At 43.7% G+C, this 20,055-nt stretch overlaps 1 pseudogene; it reads right to left on the bottom strand.

Moving 5' to 3' along the window:
* Positions 1-15,101: 15,101 nt before the first annotated feature.
* LOC123126166 (uncharacterized) lies at positions 15,102-16,360 on the bottom strand (annotated as a pseudogene).
* Between the last annotated feature and the right edge of the window lie 3,695 nt (positions 16,361-20,055).

The following is a 20,055-nucleotide window of genomic DNA, read 5'->3' as shown; positions in this document are numbered from 1 at the left end:
TCAACAATGTTACCATTTTCTACCAAATAACATTCTTTTGTCAGTACCGCTTTAATATTATAATTTTATAACTCGCTTTTATTTATTTTTCTAGCCCTCAAGAAGTGGTGAAGTTCAATATCCATCCGACTCGTACACGATGTTCACGTCGACTATGCGTGCCAAGCTATTGGGCCCAAACCGGTGAACAGGAAACTAGCACCAGACGATAAGAACAAGAAAAATGAAAATAAAAATGAAAATGAAATACGAAAATAGAAACACCATGAACATTTTCTTTCATACATGATTTTTTATCACACAGTAGATATTTCTGGAATACATGAATATTTTTAATATACGTTGAATTTTTTTTCTGAATGCATGATAAATAGGTTCTAAATGCACGACAAACGCTATTCTGAAACAAGATTAATATTTTTCAATATATGTTAAATAAAATTTGAAATATACCATTTCCATTCTCAAATGTGTGATGAACATTTTTAAAAGTAAACATGATTTTTTTTAAATACAAGATGATCTTACTTTAAATGTACAATGAATTTCCTCGTACAGGTGCTAAATATTTTCTGAAATAATCCCTCTGTATCAGATTGAACTACAAAATTTTAATATATTTTAGTACAGAGGTAGTATATGATGAACATTTTAGGTAAACGGTGAACATTTCGGAACTACAAAATGAGTATTAATAAAATAGAGTGATGATATTTTTTAATCGCGCAATCTTAATACGTGATGATTTGTAATCCCGCAAGAATAGTAACAATGAAAAAAGTAACAAAAATAATAGAATGAAGAAAGGACATAAAAAGGAAAATAAAACATGAAAATGAATAAAATAAACAAAAAGGGACTGGTGCAGGTCTAGTACTCCCTTTGTAAAGAAATATGAGAGTGTTTATATCGAAAATGCCAAACGGAGACCGAGCTCCATGGAGGCCTTTATTTGAAAACTTCAAAATTCAAACTTTTGGTTTCAAAAAATTCTGAAAATAAATACACATGTACCTAGATACATAATGTACATGTGTGCAAATTTTCAGGTTGAAATACATTAAAATGTGAGCTACACAGAAACGACAAATCTAGGGCTTTTTAGCATATGCACTATTCATATTCAAAGTCCATGATTTTGTTTTTTTATGCACCTCGCAATTCAGGGTATTCCATCCTGAAATTTTTCACACGTACACTTTACATCCTTGCATACATGTGTATTGTTTTCCAGAATTTTTTGAAACTGAAATTTATGAATTTTGAAAATTTCAAAATAAAGTGCTGCATGGAGCTCGGACTCCAAAAATGCCCTACTTCGTCTACCTCAGTAAAATAGTGACCTAAATGCTCTTATATTTCTTTACAGAGTGAGTACCATGAGTCTCATGCAAACAAGAAAAAATAAACTTAGCAAGCCTAGTGTGCGCTATAATGAGCCTAACATCGTTGTGGTTTTGTGGCCCGGCCCATTCTCGATACCGCAAATATCTAGTGCTATTTCTCGCTCGCAATAAGTGGCTAGCCCCTATTTAGCGCCTTAAGCGCCCGTTAAAGTGTTTCTGTAAACAGCGCACACGAGCTACCTTTCTAGATCAAAATGGGCTGGCCTATCAAACGTATTTTTCCTTTTTGTTTCTTGTTTTTCTCTGAACGGGGTATTGTATTGTTTACTTAATTCTGGTTTTTTGCTTTCTTTTTTTCTTTTCCTAATCACTTTACCGTTCTTAAAAACAATGAACTGTTTTGAAAACCGGTGATTTTTTTTTTAAATTTACAATTTGCTTTTGAAAATTGATGAATTTTTTTTCAAAATGGATGAACTTTTTTTCAAAACTTTGAACTTATATTCAATATCGACGAACTTTTTACAAATTTGTGAACTTCTTTTTTGGATTTTGATGAATTTTTCCCCAAAATTTCTGAACACTTTTTCTAAATCGAGGAACTTCTTTCAAATTGGTGAGATGTTCCAAAATCAATTAACCTTTTCAAATTTGTGCACTTTTTCTTGTTGGCGCTGGGCCCTCCATGTTTTTTCTATTTCAAAATTGATGAAATTTTTTTATACATAAATTAAAATTTTCGAATTGGCGATTTTTTGCACAATCTATGAACTTTTCTTTGAATTGAGTGAACTTTTATTTTATTTTTTGTGAACTTTTATGAATTTTTTTTGAAAATATGTTTTTCATCACCAAGTTAATATTTTCCTTTTGAAATAAATAAATCAAACTATAACCGGTGGACCGGTCAACCCGCAACCAGCCCAACTGGAATACCGACGCACCCTCATCGTTTTTGAGCCGGTCCACAAAGCGGGCGCATGCACAACAAGCTCACATAGGAGCTCTGTAGTAAGCGAAGCATCGTTTTTGTGCTTGTGGCCAACAAGCTCTACTGCTTCTGAACGTTGCTCTATGGGCCATGCACACCAGTCTAGATGCATGCTCGCTCCAAACATGCTACCTATTTAAGAGCAACTTTTATGCTGGAGAAAGTCACAACTTTGTAGCCCTCCGTGAGCGCGGCCTTCCTTTCTTCCATTGTGGCCATCGTCATGCGGGCAGGGTAGGTGCGGGCGGCGGGGAGACGCTCTGGCCCGATGACTGCTTCAACCTTGGAGCACGTTCTGCTCGACCCACTTGGACCACCTCTGGGTATTCTCCTAGAAGTTTCTCACAGCGCAGTCCTCTCCAGTCTCGCCGAAGAAAGGTCCACATGAAGGGTTCAGCCATCAAGACATGGTAGATAGGGAGTGAAGCAAGCGGCGATGGAGAAGAAGTGTGAAGCTTACGGCGACGAAGAAGAGTGAGGAGTGGCACCGCCTAGCGGGTGTGGTTCGGTTTATATATCATGGCCTGCATCTCCCACTAGTTCGGTGGTAGATATAGGGGACCAGTCCCTCTTCAGGCTACCATCGCTGGGACCCATGACGTCTACACGTACGCCAGCCTGAGCCATGAGAAATGCGGCGCGAGGCCGGGGTGGTGATACGTCTCAAGCGTATACATAATTTTTAATTGTTTTATACTATTATGTTATCACTTTCAAATTCTTTTTATAGCATTTTATACTATTTTCCTGGACTAACATATTATTATTGTGCCAACCAGTTGTTGTTTTATTCATGTTTTTGACTTTTCAGAAAATCAATATCTAGCAGGTAAAAAAACATGAGGATTTACTACGAATTTTTGAGTAATCACTACTAGCAGAAAGCTTATAGATAAAACCTTAGCAATATATAGCGCGGGATTGTGACGCGGCGCTACTAATAATTAGTAGTAGCGCATGTCTTGTACCAACGCCATAGGTAGGACAGTAGTAGTAGCGCTGGGCCGCGGCACCCCGCTGCTGCTAAGTGGTCCCCCCTAGTCACCGGGGTTAGACAGAGTGGCAGCACTGGACCCGGGTCCGTGATACTACTAAGGTTGTTAGCAGGAGCGCGGGCCGCCCAACGAGCGCTGCTACTACGGCTAGCCGGGGCCCAGCTCACAGGCCCAACTTAGCAGGAGTGTGGGTTGCTGCCCCGCGCTACAGCTAGGTGGACTAGTACCCGATGAGTTGCGTTACTGCTAATCCCACATTATCCTCTCTGACCCACATGCACAGTCTCACTCTCCCTCTCCGCTCTCACCGTCCTCTCCATCTGCCCCCGCCGCCGCCCGCTGCCGTCGTCGCCCGCATTACCTTGCTGATGTCGTTGTCGCCTGCTGCCGCCGTCGCCCCCCGGTATGTGTCCCCCCACCCTCTCTCTCCATCCCTCCATTCTCCCTCCCTCCCTCCGACCCTCTCCCTCCATCCGTCCCTTCCTCTCCCTCCGACCCTCTCCGTCAGTCCCTCCCTCCCTGTCCCTCTGACCCTCTCCCTCCATCCCTCCCTCATGTATTGCATAAATTGATGGATTAGAAGTAGGTTAGGGTTAGAACTAGGGTATTTTTGGCAATATAATTTTTTAGTAAAAAAATCTAGTAATAGATTTTTTTAGTAAATGTAGGTCTTTTCAATTATATTTTTAGTAAAAAAATAGATATAGAATAAAAAAATTGCCGGAATCTTGGCTTTTATTGTTTGCAGGGAACACCTCAGAGTGGCCTATGTTTTGCCGGAATGTTGATTCATTTTCGTTCCGGCAAATTTCAGGCGCTTGATATGTCCTATTTTAGCAAAGGTCATGCCGAATTTTTTATGTCATTGCTCCATATATATAACGGGTTGACTTTCAGTTTGTCGATGCTACTTGAGTGACTTTCAGTCTGTTCTTGAAGGAAGGATCCCTACTGTTGTCGTGGGGGTCGCTTCCTTTGCCTCTTCTCGTGATATACCTTGGTAATGCACGAGACAAGGAGGGGAAGCCACCATCACCGACGGTCGAAATATCAGAGAGGGAGTGTCCACCATATACTGTTGAAATATCAGAGAGGAAGAATCTCGATTGTTGTCATGGGGGTGGCTTCTCCTTCATTCCCGTGTGCTAGACATTAAGGTGAAATGCACTCACAATATCAGAGAGGGAGTGCCCACCATATACACAACGTGAGATAGAGTGTAGCAAGGAAGACTCGATGAACCGAAAGTCAACCCGTGCTGCATAATGACCCGTGTGTTGAGTTTCCTGGTAATTGCCCTCGATTGATCTTTAATCTTTGAATTATGAAAATAGGAAATGTATGACGATGATAGGATCCCTGAGTGCGACTACTACGGCAACGACCGGGGTCTGTGCGACAGGCCTCACCTGGAAGACGGTCGATGCTTCATTATTAAGCTCGATGAGATCTTCGATGTTTATACGGTACGCAAGGATGACAAGACTTTTTTTCATAATTAAGCATGACTTCTTCTTCTTCTTCAACGTGTAATTTTCGTTTTTTTTTACAATTCTACTAGTGCATTCCCTGCCATGCAAGATGTTATGTCTTGGAGAAGCTGGATTTTGAAGATCATGAGAATAAGGAGACAAAGAGAGTTCACCGATGAGGACCCAACATGGTTATGCTTTTGCCGTAAAGCTATACAATGGGGTGACCTTCTCCCATTTTGGTTTGTCAAATTGGATAGCACTATACAAGGCCTATAGTTTTCAGGAGGGTATGCATGTCACCATCGATCTTCGTGATCCTGAAGATGACATCGACGAAGATAATATCGACATTTGGGTCGATGTTAATACACTTCCAGTTCTACCTCTATGTGAGTTTATCAAACATATTTATTCAGTAATTTATATTGTTTATTGAAAAATATTTGATAGCTTATTTCCATTCTTCAAAAATGTACGGAAAGTAATAGATAAAACCTGCTACAGTTATGGGTCTGAACTAACTTGCGAGGAGATAAATCATTTTGTTTCATGGATTGATGATGTTGAGACTTTCAAGACGAGTCGTTATATCCCTCCAACTTATGATTAATGTGTGCCACTAGTCCACGTGCTAAACTACGGTGACATCCATCGAGATATCATGGTAACATTTTTCTTATTATGTCACCAGTGCATTTTTTGCATACATTGTTCTTAAGCTAAACTACATTTTGCAAAGTACGTTATTATGATGTTCTTCAACAGAAACTACCGGCGGATTGTGTGCCTCGTCTTATGCATATGAAAGGTGACATGAACATTATTAGCTTACGTCAGAGTTGGCCTACGTGTCACCGCAGTGCATACACGATTAATCAAAGAGATAAAGTCCTCACAATCAAAGACTAGAGAAAAGTTCTGAATGATCGTAGGGAACTACTTGGGGGCAACATCAAGAGAAACCCACAAATGGGAGACATGTTGATCTGTATTCTCCATAATAGAGATTCAGGGGTATACCTGTTTTATGCTATTTTACCTTCGAGAGAGTAGCAGGTCTTAGGTAGTACGTACTCATCATGTGCTAAGAACAATTAGCTAGTGTTGGTTATGATTATGATGATGATGATGAGTTGTTATGATGATGATGATGATGATGAGTTATGTGCTACATTGTGCTAGAATGACGAGCTAGTTCCTATATTACTATGATCATGAGTTGTTATTATGAAGATGATGATGTATGAGTTCTTATACGAATATGATGATTTACTAATCCATCTTTTAGTCACTTTGGATCCATCCACATGAATCTAATTCGTGTTTCTTCCACCCAATGATATAATAACTCATCATGATCATAATGATATAATCATATCTTAATTGCTATTATATCAAAATTTGTATAATAATGTATAAATACAGTACAAAATAAGAGAAATGAAATATAGATGAAAAGTAGTAGCGCGGGGTAAAGACCATGCTGCTACTACTTAGCAGTAGCGCTGGTGCATAAGAGCGCTACTGCTAACTGAATTAGTAGTAGCGCAGGTGGACCAGCGCTACTGCTAAAGTTTAGCTATAGCGCCCTAGCAGTAGCGCGGGCGCCCACACTACTGCTAGGGTAAAACCCCACGCTACTAGTAGGCTTTTCCCTAGTAGTGAGTGAAGATTACAGAAAGCATCGAGGGAGGCCAGGGGACCCACAGGGCCGCCACGTGGCCTGGTGGCGTGCCCAGGCCGAAGGGTGCTCCCCATTGTCGCGTGGGCCCCTTGAGCACTGACTTACGCCCATTCTTTCGCCTATAAATTCCATATTTCCCGAAACCCTCGATACCAATTTTCTTCAATTGTTTCCGCCCCACAAGTTCTCGTTTCGAGGAGATCCAGTTTGGAGGTTAGTTCCGGCACTCTGGCGGAGGGGAAATCCACCATGGGAGGCTTCTTCATCAACCTTGTTACCTCCATGATCATATGTGAGTAGTTCCCTTAGGAATTTAGGGTCCATTAGCTCTCTCTCACTCTCACTCTCTCTCTCTCACTCACTCTCTCTCTCTGTCTCTGTCTCTCTGTCTCTCTCTCCCTCTCCCTCTCTCTTCTCTCTTTCTCTATCTCTCCCTCTCTCTCTCTCTCTGTCTCTGATTTCAATAGAAAGTTCATGTGAGCTGCATCACATGATCAGGATCAATTCAGTGTAATAGGCGGTGTGTTTGTTGGGACATCATGAGTTTTCATTTGATGATCAAATTTTTCATTGAATCTAATTGAATCTTTTGAGGGTTATTTTGTTGTATAATTAAATAGCTTTATATGCTATCCAATATATTTGTGTACTTTGGCCAAGTTTGGTGGATAGTTTTGTTGTGAATATGCCCTAGAGGCATTAAACAAATGCAATATTACATTCCCACCTTCATTGTTAAGTTTATGTTTCTATGCTAGAATTGCATTGGTTCTTGAATATGAGATTCAGAGGAAAACCCAAATACATGTGTGGAAATATAAACACCAAGTGATCCCTAGTCTAGCCTCTAAGGCTAACTCATGTGTTGATGATGAACTTGTTTTCCTGACCATGAGCATTATTAGTGTGAGAGAAGGATGCTATCAATATATGAGAACACCGTCGCCATGATAACAACAGAGTTGGGTAGACCCAACTTATGAATTACGGATACATGCCATCGTTGTTATGTTATAGGTACTTCATATAAAATTTTCATGTTTGAATTGTTCCTTAGACCATGAGAATATTACATACCAACATACCAGATGGTTACTCTAGGGTTTACCAGATGTCCCTCCATAAATGGATCTCAATAAAGGTGACTCACGGGTATATCGGAAATGTATGTCTCGGTAGCAATAGTTCAAGACTGGGATTTGCTTCTCTCACGATAACAGAGATACTCTCCGGGCCCACTCAGTGTTACGGTGTCATTATCTTCTGGTCAGACACTTCTGATTATGACCATGAGATACCAAAACACGGGCATGATAAAGAGAATGAAACAATAACAAGAATAACCGGTATAGTGATCAAAGAGTTGATCACGGGAATACCGATAATCTCGCCTTTGGTTTCGTAATTGTATCACAGAGCAAAGGGAATGGTATTCGTAAACAAAGGTTTGCTCGAGAACATCGTAAATATGCGGAAGTTAATAAGGGTATCGAGATCCCGTTGTTAACTATTGACCGAAAGGGGTTTCGGGTCATGTTCAATTATTTCTGAACCTGTAGAGCCACACACTTAACGAGTTCTTGTCCTAATTAGCGGAGAAATGAGAAATGAGTTAAAAGTGCACCAAAAGAGTTTTATATAGTTCCAAAATTGTTTTGAATAGTTCCAGTAGAGGTCTGGGAATTCTAGAAAGGTATAACATGATCTCTGAAAGTCCGGATCTATATATGGAATGTTTTCGGTGTCATCAGGATGGGTTTCGGAGACATCCGAAAAAACCACGATCTTATTAGGAAGAAAAATGTGAAGGACCAAGATGAGATGACGACCCCTAGTGAGCCCATGATACATCTCCAACGTATCTATAATTTTTTATTATTTCATGCTGTTATATTATCATTCTTGGATGTTTTACAATCATTTTATATCATTTTTTTGGTACTAACCTATTGACATAGTGCCCAGTGCCAGTTGTTGTTTTCTGCATGTTTTTTACATCGCAGAAAATCAATACCAAACGGAGTCCAAACGCAGCGAAATTTTTTGTGGATTTTGTTCGACCAGAAGACATGTAGTGGGCCAAAGAAGTACCGAAGAGGGAGCCCGAGGTAAGCACGAGACACCAGGGCGCGCCTGGCCCTGGTGCGCTGTGCCCACCTTGGTGGCCTCCCGCACCGCCTCTTTGCTTTATAAATGCCCCAATATTGCAGAAACCCTAGGGGAGTCGACGAAAATCAATTTCAGCCGCCACAAGTTCCAGAACCACCAGATCCAATCTTGACACCATCACGGAGGGGTTCATCATCCTCATTGGTGCATCTCCGATGATGCGTGAGTAGTTCATTGTAGACCTACGGGCCGTAGTTAGTAGCTAGATGGCTTCCTCCCTCTCTTTTGATTCTCAATACAATGGTCTCTTGGAGATCCATATGATGTAACTCTTTTTGCGGTGTGTTTGTTGGGATCCGATGAACTTTGAGTTTATGATCAGATCTATCTTTTTTATCCAGGAAAGTTATTTGAGTCTTCTTTGATCTCTTATATGCATGATTGCTTATAGCCTTGTATTTCTTCTCTGTTGTTTGGGTTTTGTTTGGCCAACTTGATCTATTTATCTTGCAATGGGAAGAGGTGCTTTGTGATGGGTTCGATCTTACGGTGCTTGATCCCAGTGACAGAAGGGGAACCGACACGTATGTATCATTGCTATTAAGGATAACAAGATGGGGTCTATTTCTACATAAATTCAAGATGGGATTGGGCCGGCCCGGACCTGGCCCTGGCCCCGTGGCCCCACGTTCAATTTGCAAGGCCATGGGTCGACCCATTTCAACAGAATTTTGTGGCCTCTCTGACCCATTGGGCACATGAGGCCGACCCAATAATTCAGCGAGTGTTTTACATAGTCCAGTAAAATGACAAGGTGTACTGTTTTCGCATCCAAACATGATGAAAAGATTCAGACAAGATCAAAAGATTTACTATCCACAAGATTATTAGGCAATCCACAAGATTCAGACAAGATCAAAAGATTAGGACACTGGCAGGGTAGTCTCTAGTTTTACAGAGCCTACAAATTTCCACAACAATTGAGAGAGATATAACAGAGCCTACAAACTCACTGAACAACACTGCAATAACTTATTTATATCACAAGCACATGCAAGTCAGTGAACTGGGAATGGAGAGAAATCCCATGGTTATTCAAGATTAGGACATCTTGAAGCATTTTATTCTCATCTCTTACAGCAGCAGTTCAAAACTGAAATTGGATTCTCATACAAGTTAGGTGACATTTGGAAAACACTATTGTATATTTGCACCTCAAGAGGTCTTTTTGGTCTGTAGCCATCTAACAAGTTTAGAACCAACCAACACCAAGCATCTATTGCTGACAACGCTGACAAGAACCAAAAGAGTAGACGCACTGGCTTCAAGCTGCGCTGGGAAGGGGACTAGGGGAGGAAGCCGGCAAGAGTCACACCTGCGAGCTGAACAGGATGTCGACCGGAATGGCAAGGTTGATGGCGACCGGGACCGCGGGGCGCGGGACGGTCTCGGTCGACGGCGACCGAGACGACAAGTGTAGCAGAAGCGGGAGGAACGTCGGTGGCAGCAAAGATGTCTGGGGGCGGCCGGTGGTCGGTAGAGATGGTCGGGGGCGCCTGGGGTGGCAGAGATCGTCGGGGGCAGCAACAGAGATGTACTAGGGCATAGCTTTTTTTTGAGAAAAACTAGGGCATAGCTATCAGCTGGCTGGTTCAACCCGTCGGAACCATTGGGTCGCACGAGGCCGGCTCCCACTGACCCGTATATGATTCAAGGCCAACTGACCTGGCCCATAGGCCTTGACTTTTTGGGGCGGGTTAGTGACCCAGCGGGCCGATCCGGCCCATTCCCATCTTGAACATAAATAGATCTTGTCTACATCATGTCATCGTTCTTATTTCATTCCTCTGTTTCTTCATGAACTTAATACATTAGATGCATGTTGGATAGCGGTCGATGTGTGGAGTGATAGTAGTAGATGTAGGCAGGAGTTGGTCTACTAATCTTGGACGTGATGCCTATATAATCATTTTTGCCTAGATATCGTCATGATTATTTGAAGTTCTATCAATTGCCCAATAGTAATTCGTTTACCCACCATTTGTTATTTTTCTAGAGAGTAGCCACTAGTGAAATCTACGGCCCCCGGGTCTCTTCTTTATTATATTTGCCTTCGGGATCTATTTTTATTTGCTTTTATTTTCGGATCTATTAAACCAAAAATACAAAAATATCTTGCTGCAATTTATTGTTATTTATTTTATCTCGCGTTCCCACGAGAACTGTTTATCCAATCTACTACAAAATTTTCTATCTTTTTACCCGTGAGGGATTGACAACCCCTCTCTTACAGCGGGTTGCAAGTATATTTGTTCTTTCTGTGCAGGAGCTGTTTACGTGGTGTTGCGTGGTTCTCCTACTGGTTTGATAACCTTGATCTCATCACTGAGGGAAATATTTACCGTTGCTGTGCTGCATCATCCCTTTCTCTTTGGAGAAATAATGACGTAGTTCAAGCAAACGTCAGCCCACGAGGGCCCACATGGGGAACCATTGGCTTTGGCAGGCCCTAGGCCGAATTGGAAGGGGAAGGAATCCTTTGCTCTTCCAGCAAGTGGAAGAGGAGAAGGATTCCCCCTCCTTGGGGCATCACCTCCTCCTTCTCCCACCTATATATATATGTGTGTGTGGGGGGGGGGGGGAGGCCTCTCCTTTGAGACACATCAAATCCAAGGGCCTCTCTCCGCATAGCTTCATGCTCTCCCAATCTAATTGGCCTAAGTGTTTAGGCTTCAAATTAGATTGGCGCTAATCTCGGTCTAGTTTGTCTAAGGTAATTAGACTCTTATTTAGAAGAGAAGCGTCGCTAGGCTCTCTCTCTCTCTCTCTCTCTCTCTCTCTTGTTTTTCTCGCAGTTCTTCTTAGACGCCGAACCTCTGCTGGACTACTACCGTGGAATGCGTGGACCTCAAAGTGGTCGTCTAATTTGACTCTCGTCTCGGAGAACAATTCTACCAGCTAGCAGGTGTAACCTATCTGCGTGTATCGGCGGGATCGTCTCGCTAAACCAACTCGTTATTGCTTCTGCTACTTTGCAACGTCGGTGAGTTTGATCGTTACTGCCATCTTCACAGTGTTCCTAGGTGTGATCGTGTAGGATAAGTTTTTTGTTGCGTAGCACATTCCCCAACAGTGGCATCATTAGAAAATCTTTGAGTAGATGCAAGTACAATTAGAGCATACGGTGACGTGCGGCATTGGACGTCTATGCCGGGTGATTACATGGTTCTATTTACTGGACGTTCATGTTACCCCTCTAATCTCGCGAGGTTTTGATCTTGACAGCATGTTCAAGCTTTGTTACAAAGGTCTGGCTTGCTAAGGTCTGGCATCCATCACTAAGCTTCAGATACTATAGGTTAGTTCAAAGGCAAGAAAGATAAACTTTGTGAAGGCGGAAGGGCAAAGTAGATAATGGTCCACGCGAGGGTCATGCGTACTGACGAAGTTTAGTATGCGGCTCGAGATTTTTAATTAAGTATCGTGTTTCATACACCTCGCAAGTTAAACCAACAGCGTGAAGTGTCATGCTTATGGTGTGCAGGAAAAGTAAAAATTTGCCAACTTAACCATAGCAGCCACGGTAATTAGCAAAGCGATGAGAGGCGTATAACTCGTTTTTGCAAGAGGCTTGCATGTGATGTAGTATAAGCCTTTGATTATACAATATGTCTGTATGAGATGCGATATGTTGTAATAATTAGATGATACCCCGCGCTGCTGCGGGAAGTTCTTAGCTTTCAAAGGTAGAAGGTAAATTCTATAAAACCATGTGACTCAACTGTTAAATAGTAGTAACACCCAAAAGAAATGGTACATAGGAAGTTGAGTAGCAATTGCTAATAAACCAATGGATCGTGGAGAAGTCCTGACAAAAGGAAATTCAAACATGTCCTGATTAGAGGAGGGAAGAATTCAGATAATGCAAGTTAAAGGGTATGACTAATCACTAACTTATTACACTCACTCATACGGAATGAACTATGTCTTTCGCCCTTTTTCTGAAAACTAATCTACATGACTGCTATGAATAAGCTAATTGATGTTAGACCATTTTTTAGAATTAGATGCAAGAATCCCAACATAAATACATGAAAGGAATAACAAAAAGAAAAATTGATCTGTACCTTTACTGAAAGCTACAGTGAAGACATTTGTTTATGACTTCTTACATTGGTTCCCAGGCCAAGTTATCCTTGAAGAGCCAAATATGTGTCGTTTATAAGCCAAATATATAGTATAATTGTGTATTCCAATCCCTGCTTCAACAACACATAGAAGATGATCAGGTAGTGACAAAAGGAATTCGACAAATTGACAATGAAAAACTTGTGTGTGTGTGTGTGTGTGTGTGTGTGTGTGTGTGTGTGTGTGTGTGTGAGAGAGAGAGAGAGAGAGAGAGAGAGAGAGAGTTTGTGGGAATAGGAGAAGACATTCTCGTAGTGGGAGGGGGAAAGCTCCACTAAACACTATTAATGTGGGCATTAAATGATTGCATTCATATTGGCCAAACGTGAATGGGTGGTGGTAATCAAAATATGGTTGTAGGCTTGAGGTTTCACCTTCGGTTACAACTGAGGGAGAGACGAACTGAATGCATGTGTGAGGAGACGCAGCTACAAAACACATGCAGCAGAATTGTGTGCAGTTTCTGTATCATACGATGAATTTTAAATCTAAAAACAAGAGAAGTTGTTAGTTGAATTGACAAAAAAAGAAAATAATTAGCCATTCAAAATCATACATGTAGGGGTAGAAAAGCGAAAGATTGTCTGTCCTCAGGAACATGCAACGGTTGCCAATCCAGAAAGTATCACTGCGTACCACAATTTCTGCAAAAGAAAACAGACAAAATGATACAATAAGATGCACATATGATCATTATGAGACATTTTAGAAAGAGATGGAGATAGAGAAAGATATTAATTAACATATAAAATGAATAATGGTCCCTTTTCTTGTGTTTTGGCTTTTCCATGATAGTCAACCTTATTAACATCGTTCTAACAAAGTGGTCTATATAGTCAATCTAGTTATGGCGTGCTAATGCATTAAGCTTGGTAAAAATGTTAACGCACATGTGCGGCTCATAATGCGAACTTGGCTCATCTCCGAACATACTCAAGAAAGGCATAGAAAAGATAGTCTACGGGCCAAGTGACTATAGAGAAGCAATGGTGAGGAAAACGGGAAATAGAGGAATAATCAGGAGGAACCTGGTACGGCGGGGGATTGAAACGGGTCAAGGGCGACAACGAAGGCTGCAGATGTGTCCCCCGCCATCACGCAAGGCACCTGCAACGATGGGTTTCAACAACAGCTTCGAATTCATTCAAGGGCAAAACTTGGGCATTCTCGATCAGGGCAGCCGCATGTAATTGTGAGATGATGGAACGGATCGCCTCCGCCACCTAAAGAGAAGATCAAGTGCATCGGTACTCCTGCATGAGGGAGATGGAAATCAATTTGTCTCTTCTGGAAAAGAATCGTGGAGAGTAGGGGAATGGGATTTAATTGAGAAGGTGAAGAGAGAGAGAGAGGAGAATCAATATACAGTTTAATTGAGAAGGTGAAGAGGGAGAGGAGAAACAATACGTGGGAGGCTACCGTGGTCTTTGGAGAATATAGGAGGCGCTGTTGGGAGGGAGAAGGACACTCCTTGGGCTGCAGTTTTCAGAAAAATAAAATGCAAAAAATGATGTAAGGAGATGATGTGGCTTCACCATATGGCAGGAAACACTGATGTGGCATGCAAGTTGATGTGGACAGCGTGCATGGTGAGAGAATAGGTAGAAGTGGGGATCAACTTCTTAAGAATGGTAGATTTTATCTTGGCCTATGAGCCATAGTACGGCATGATGAATGGAGCCATATGATTGTCTTTTCTTTTTTAGTTGACCTGCGTGTCAACCTTGATGACTTTTAAGAAGACAACATTTTGTGACGATGGACCTCGAACAAAAGGCGGGGCGCAGAGAAGGAGTTCTACAGTGCGGGAAAAAGGATGAAGAAGATCACGGAGAACGTTGTGGACTACATGAGAAAAGGGCTATACCACGTCACTATATTATTAACTACATGTGATGTTAATCCCTTTTCATGCACCTTGATTGCGCGGTAGTCATTTATTAGGATGATCTCTCATTGAAAATATCAAGTTGATAGTGTTCATCCAATTGTAGAACCGTCTAAAATACCGTATTGCTTCGATTACGCCATGTCACATGGGTATAGATGTGAAGGGTATAAGACAGGCATGAACGGTCCATGTTGCAAGTACATTTCGTTATCTTGACGAGATACCAAGACGGTCTTAGAAAGGCGATTAGGTCTGTTAAGAAAAAAAAAGGAATGCTTACACTTTTCGATAAACATAATGCTTTAGAGCTAGGTGTTCTTGCAGCAAAGTACATGCACCGGTCTCATGAGACAAGATTTTGTTTTTGATTCGTCAAGTATTTATTTCACGCTTAGGAATTGTATCACTAATCATTACGTAGTCTAATATGAAAAGAATATCAATTACTTAATCTGCTGCACATATGGATGGCTTGTTCATCAACAATGTGCAATCAACAAGACATACACGCACACTGGGATGCAAATTCCGCAGTTCCCGTCACACACACGCACACTCGGTCCTCACGTGCAACGACGCCGTCGGCGGGGCAGGGCATGCCACTTCCATGTTGTCGCCGAACATCTCCTCCCATGTGCACTGGAAGCTGCCGTCATCCTCCTCCGCCGTCTCAACGTCTTGGTGGACGTCGCCATATTCGCCGGCTAAGGACTCCTCCAATGTACAGTCGCTGCCATGCTCGGACGCCTCAGTATTTCCCTGCAGTGTCAGTCCTAATTCTGGAAGCATGTCGGTGAAAAAGCCGCCTGGATCCACGCTGTCGTCGTCCACTACTCCGGGGGGCAGCGTCTCGTCTTGGTCGGACATGAACGAACGCTCGAACTCCCAAAGCGCCCCGCCGGCTTCTTCTTCTTCTTCTTGGATGGTCATTTCTTGGCGGCGTGGGGTTTTGGGACGTGGAGCCTCCGGATGTTGGACGTCGGCGGCCGCCTTCCTCTTCTTCTTGGAACCGGGGGCATTGATTACGGACGCGTAGGTAATCTCCCTCTTGTGGGGAGAGACGTAGATCTTGCATAGCACCAGTCCGGCCGCACCGTCTTGTTCGTCGTCGTGGTCGAGGCCGTACTCCTTCATGCACCACCCAAGCCTGGTTCTGGCTGCTCCAGGCCTCTTGATCCCAAAGGAAAGTTTGTTGATGAAGCCGACCCGTTTACCTTGAGTGTCTAGCACGGGCTCGCTCTTCTCCGAGTGCCAGTTGTAACCCTCGTCGTCGTCGACGACGCGCTGTCGCCTTCCGCTGCGGCCACCTTTGGTCTGGTGACGACGGACCGGTGAGAAGAAGTACCACACGCCTCCTTTGCCGTCGTTCTTGTCGGAGCCAGGCGCGTGGGCACGGTTCTCGATGAGGTCCCCGGGTGGCGCGGAGTAGACGTCGTCTTCGTGGATGAAGCTGCTGAAGCGGCCACGGTCTGCTCCGGCGATCTTCTGGCGGAGGAACTGGTTGATGAGCTCGTGATCCTGGGGACTGAAGGTGGAGCCGACGGGAAAGAGCTCCTCATGGCCGGCCATATTGAATCGCCTTCCCGTCGTACTTCTCGTCAGAGCTAGCTAGCGGACGTACTTCTCGTCGCCTCGATCGGAAGGAACCCTAGCTAGCTGAGGAAGGTACGTAGGTGCGCAACCCTAGCTAGGTAGGTATATATGGGTGGATCGCGACACAGGGCTATGTACGTGCCTTCCTTGATCAATACACTACTAGAGTGCTTCGGACTCAGGAGCGTCTTCAGTTTGTATACGGATTGCTAGCGTACGCATCTAGTGTATATACGGTCCGCGCGTAACGTAAGCGTAGAACGACCGCGCGTTGTGGGAGCTGGGATTCAGCTCGTTTGGAAACGCACGCGAGTCTCCATCCATGCACTGCACGATCTCTCTGTCAAGCGAACGCAAACGATCGATCTAATCCAATGGATTTCTCTCTGTCAAACGCACGACTTCGACACGCAAACATCGATCTTCCTTAATTAATAGAACACACACCACTTACAAAAGAAACTCGGTATATTCTATCACGTGGTCAATCCCGCTGCAATTAACAGAACAGCAACGGACTCTATAGGTCAAGTGCCCTCTAACGGCATATTCGGCTTACATAAGCCTTTTCTTTTTTAAAGGAAAAACCTTTTTGAAGAAAATATGAAGCATGTAGTTAAGCCGAGTGTGACATACGCATTTGGTTTAGTTTCGTATATTTTTTGCGCTACACTGGCCACTTCCTCTTCCCACCATAAAATCGACGTGGTGCACCCCACTGGCCTCTTCGCCTCAACCCATCGCCGCCACCCGCCTCCACCCCTCCGCCATAGTTGTCGACGTCGGCTCCACCGTGCCGCCTCCACTACTAGAGAAAACCCTAGCAATAGCGCTGGGCTTTTGCCTACCAGTAGCACAAGTGGCCGCGCTACTACTACGGCGCTACAACTAACTTGTAGTAGTATCGTTGGTCTGCCCAACGCTACTGCTATATAGCTGTAGCGCGGGACTCCACCCCGCGCTCCTAACCTACCGGTGCTACTACTTCTTTTTAACGAGTGTTACTGCTAGCGTTACGCATAAAAAAATTCTGCTACGTATTTGCGATGTATTTATACAGATTTTATATTGTAGTCTAATCATATCATAAACAAACAATATTCTCATCATGTTTTACACATAATAGTCTCATCATGTCATCACATCGTCCAACACAAATGATGTCTCTCATCATCATCTCAATATAGCGATACAAGTTATGCAACATGTCTCGAAGACAAGCAACTGCATGGTCATCACATACACATGTTTCATCATCTATATCTAAACTATGATACAGAAGAGAAGAGCGATCACTATGAGCAAGAGTGCGATAATGTAGTACTTGAGGCGCCGGTATCGATCCCTCTCTCGCGCAAGCCTGAACCTCAAGTAACTAGCTTCTGCTTCGCGTCGGCTATCAAAACCTCTCTGGCTGCTGCCCGAGAACTCCGACACTTGGGTCTGACACTCTGGCCACTCGTCGCACACTCCTGGAACCTTCCCTACATACACGGCGTAGCACTTCTTCGCTAGCGATGATCTATATACCTGCATCGGCCATGATGAATTCATCGATAATATGCAACATAATATATAGTTGAGCAACACAAAAAGACAGAGTTGGTAAAAGTAGAAGCAACATATCGTAAACATAAATAACAAAGTTCATCATACCCAAACTAATTTACTAGAATGATCTATGCTAGTTGAGGAGGACAGTTTAATTACATCACAAAGTTTCGTCGTGCATAAATTCAAAGTTTCGTCATAGAGAAAGTAGTGATTAAACAGACGCATTGTCATCGTCAATCACTCCAACATGTTGTGACGTTCTTCCAAATCAGGGAGGAATGATCCGAGCTGTGTGAAAGGCTTCAGGTCGAGACGCTGAGCGGCTACGCGTGTTTGGACGTCTTCCCGTGACATTTGCTCTTCTTCGTAGAACATCCCTGTTTTTTTAATGACCTCCTTCATGATGACTTGGGCAAGTTCACGCCAGATGTGATAGAACTCCCCTCGAAGTTGACGATCTGGTACATTTCCTAGTTTCTTGGCCCATTGCAGAATATCGGCGTCGCCGGATTTAGGTGACATGTGAAGTTTCCGCCCATCCCTTCTGTACTCCAGCATGTGGTTGATGACGTAGAATCCATCACTGAGACTACCATTCGGTTGCTGGATGCAGCAGAAGTCGGTCTTATGGCCGAAGCAAGGCGCACGGTTCTTTATCTTCTTGACCGTGATCTCTCCACCCCGTTGGATGTAGCTTAAGATAGCACTGTCGAGAACACTCTTGATGTGTGTGTAATCCTTTTTCTTTATGTTCTTCGACGAGTCCAAGTAAAGAGCGTGGGAAAATCAGGGGTAAAGAATGATGAGGACAGCGCGCAGTACACCTCAAATTAGCCTCCACGCGTGCAAAAGAATGACTAAAATTTAAGAAAGTATGTATGTGTCAGAGAGGATATATGCGGATGACTTACATGGGATGATAAGGCAGGAGAATAGACTCCTTGTCCCTATTGACGATCATGAAGTCGGCGATGTAGTTCCTCGCATATTTACGGTGCTCTGCGCAGACTGCCAAGAAGGCCTCATGCATAAAGTATGAGTCCGTGACTGAGATATAAGTTATTTGCTCACTCTTGATTATGTAGTTCTTGTACAAGGCATAAAGGCGGACGAACGTAAAATATAGCTTTGTCATGTGAAACATATTGAACAGGTAACCAAATTGAAGGAAGAACTTATCCGCGGGGAATGTCTGGACGTACAACATTTGCTGTGGCACGTTAACCATGTAGAGCGGGTATCCTGGATTTTTCGAGACGAGAAGGCTTTCCTCTCTCAACATCACATCATCATGAAGTCTCCTTAGATCGTCATCTATGCCCTCCAGCGCTGCCTTAGGTAGGATTGGATCACCGGGGACATGGAATTTCGTCGCACCTTTGATAGGTATACGGTCTGCAACCCGAGGCTACAGAGGTGGCTGGCTGATAGAAGCAGCTTTGGCGCCAGTAGGGCCTTTCCTCAGTCTCTTCCTATGCTTCTAGGGTACCGGAACCGAGACTAACATACCGTGCCTGACCACCGCCCCCGGTGTTGTCGGGCACAACATTGCACGAGCCTCACGTTGTTGATCCTGGGTTGAGGCGGAATCTGGAAGCGTGTCCTACGAGGATTGCATGAAGAGAGACTTCTCGCAATCAGCCTTAAGACGTTCCTGATCCGACAATTCAGCCATCAACTCATCACGCTCAAATCCGGAGTCGTACTGCTGAGTCATCAATTATCCTTGGTCATAGCCGCCAGTATTGAGAAACCGTAGAGGGTCATCATCCTCGTCCATGACATCATTCATTGCTTCTTCGATGCCGGCGACGTCATCAACCACTAGTGGAGCCTCTTCCCCACGTCGTCCGCTATCACTCGGGACGACAGGTGCCACTAATTGGGTAGGTGGGTGGTGTTAATACCTTGCTGAGGTGTTCTCGTTGGTGTGCTCCCGGCCGCCTCCAGACAAAGGAGACCCTTCGGCCACAGCAGGACCCAACTCTTGCAATCGCCAAGCCGCGGCGGGGTCTCATCGTCATACTCCCATAGTGGTACCAGAGGAACCAAATTCTCGTGGCCTGCTTTGACACTGGCCACGAAAACCTTGAAGACGCCATGGGCCATCGGCCGGTTGTGTAACGAGCGTTCCCTCAGTTTCACTATCGTTGTCTTTCCCGCATCCACCTTCTGGCCGCGGATGGTGTACGGTATGGTGCACGGGGTTTCGTCGGCCTGCGAAGACAT

The sequence above is a fragment of the Triticum aestivum genome, chromosome 5D, assembly GCF_018294505.1.
Source record: "Triticum aestivum cultivar Chinese Spring chromosome 5D, IWGSC CS RefSeq v2.1, whole genome shotgun sequence".
Lineage (NCBI taxonomy): Eukaryota > Viridiplantae > Streptophyta > Magnoliopsida > Poales > Poaceae > Triticum > Triticum aestivum.
This window is presented reverse-complemented; position numbering and strand designations above follow the sequence as displayed.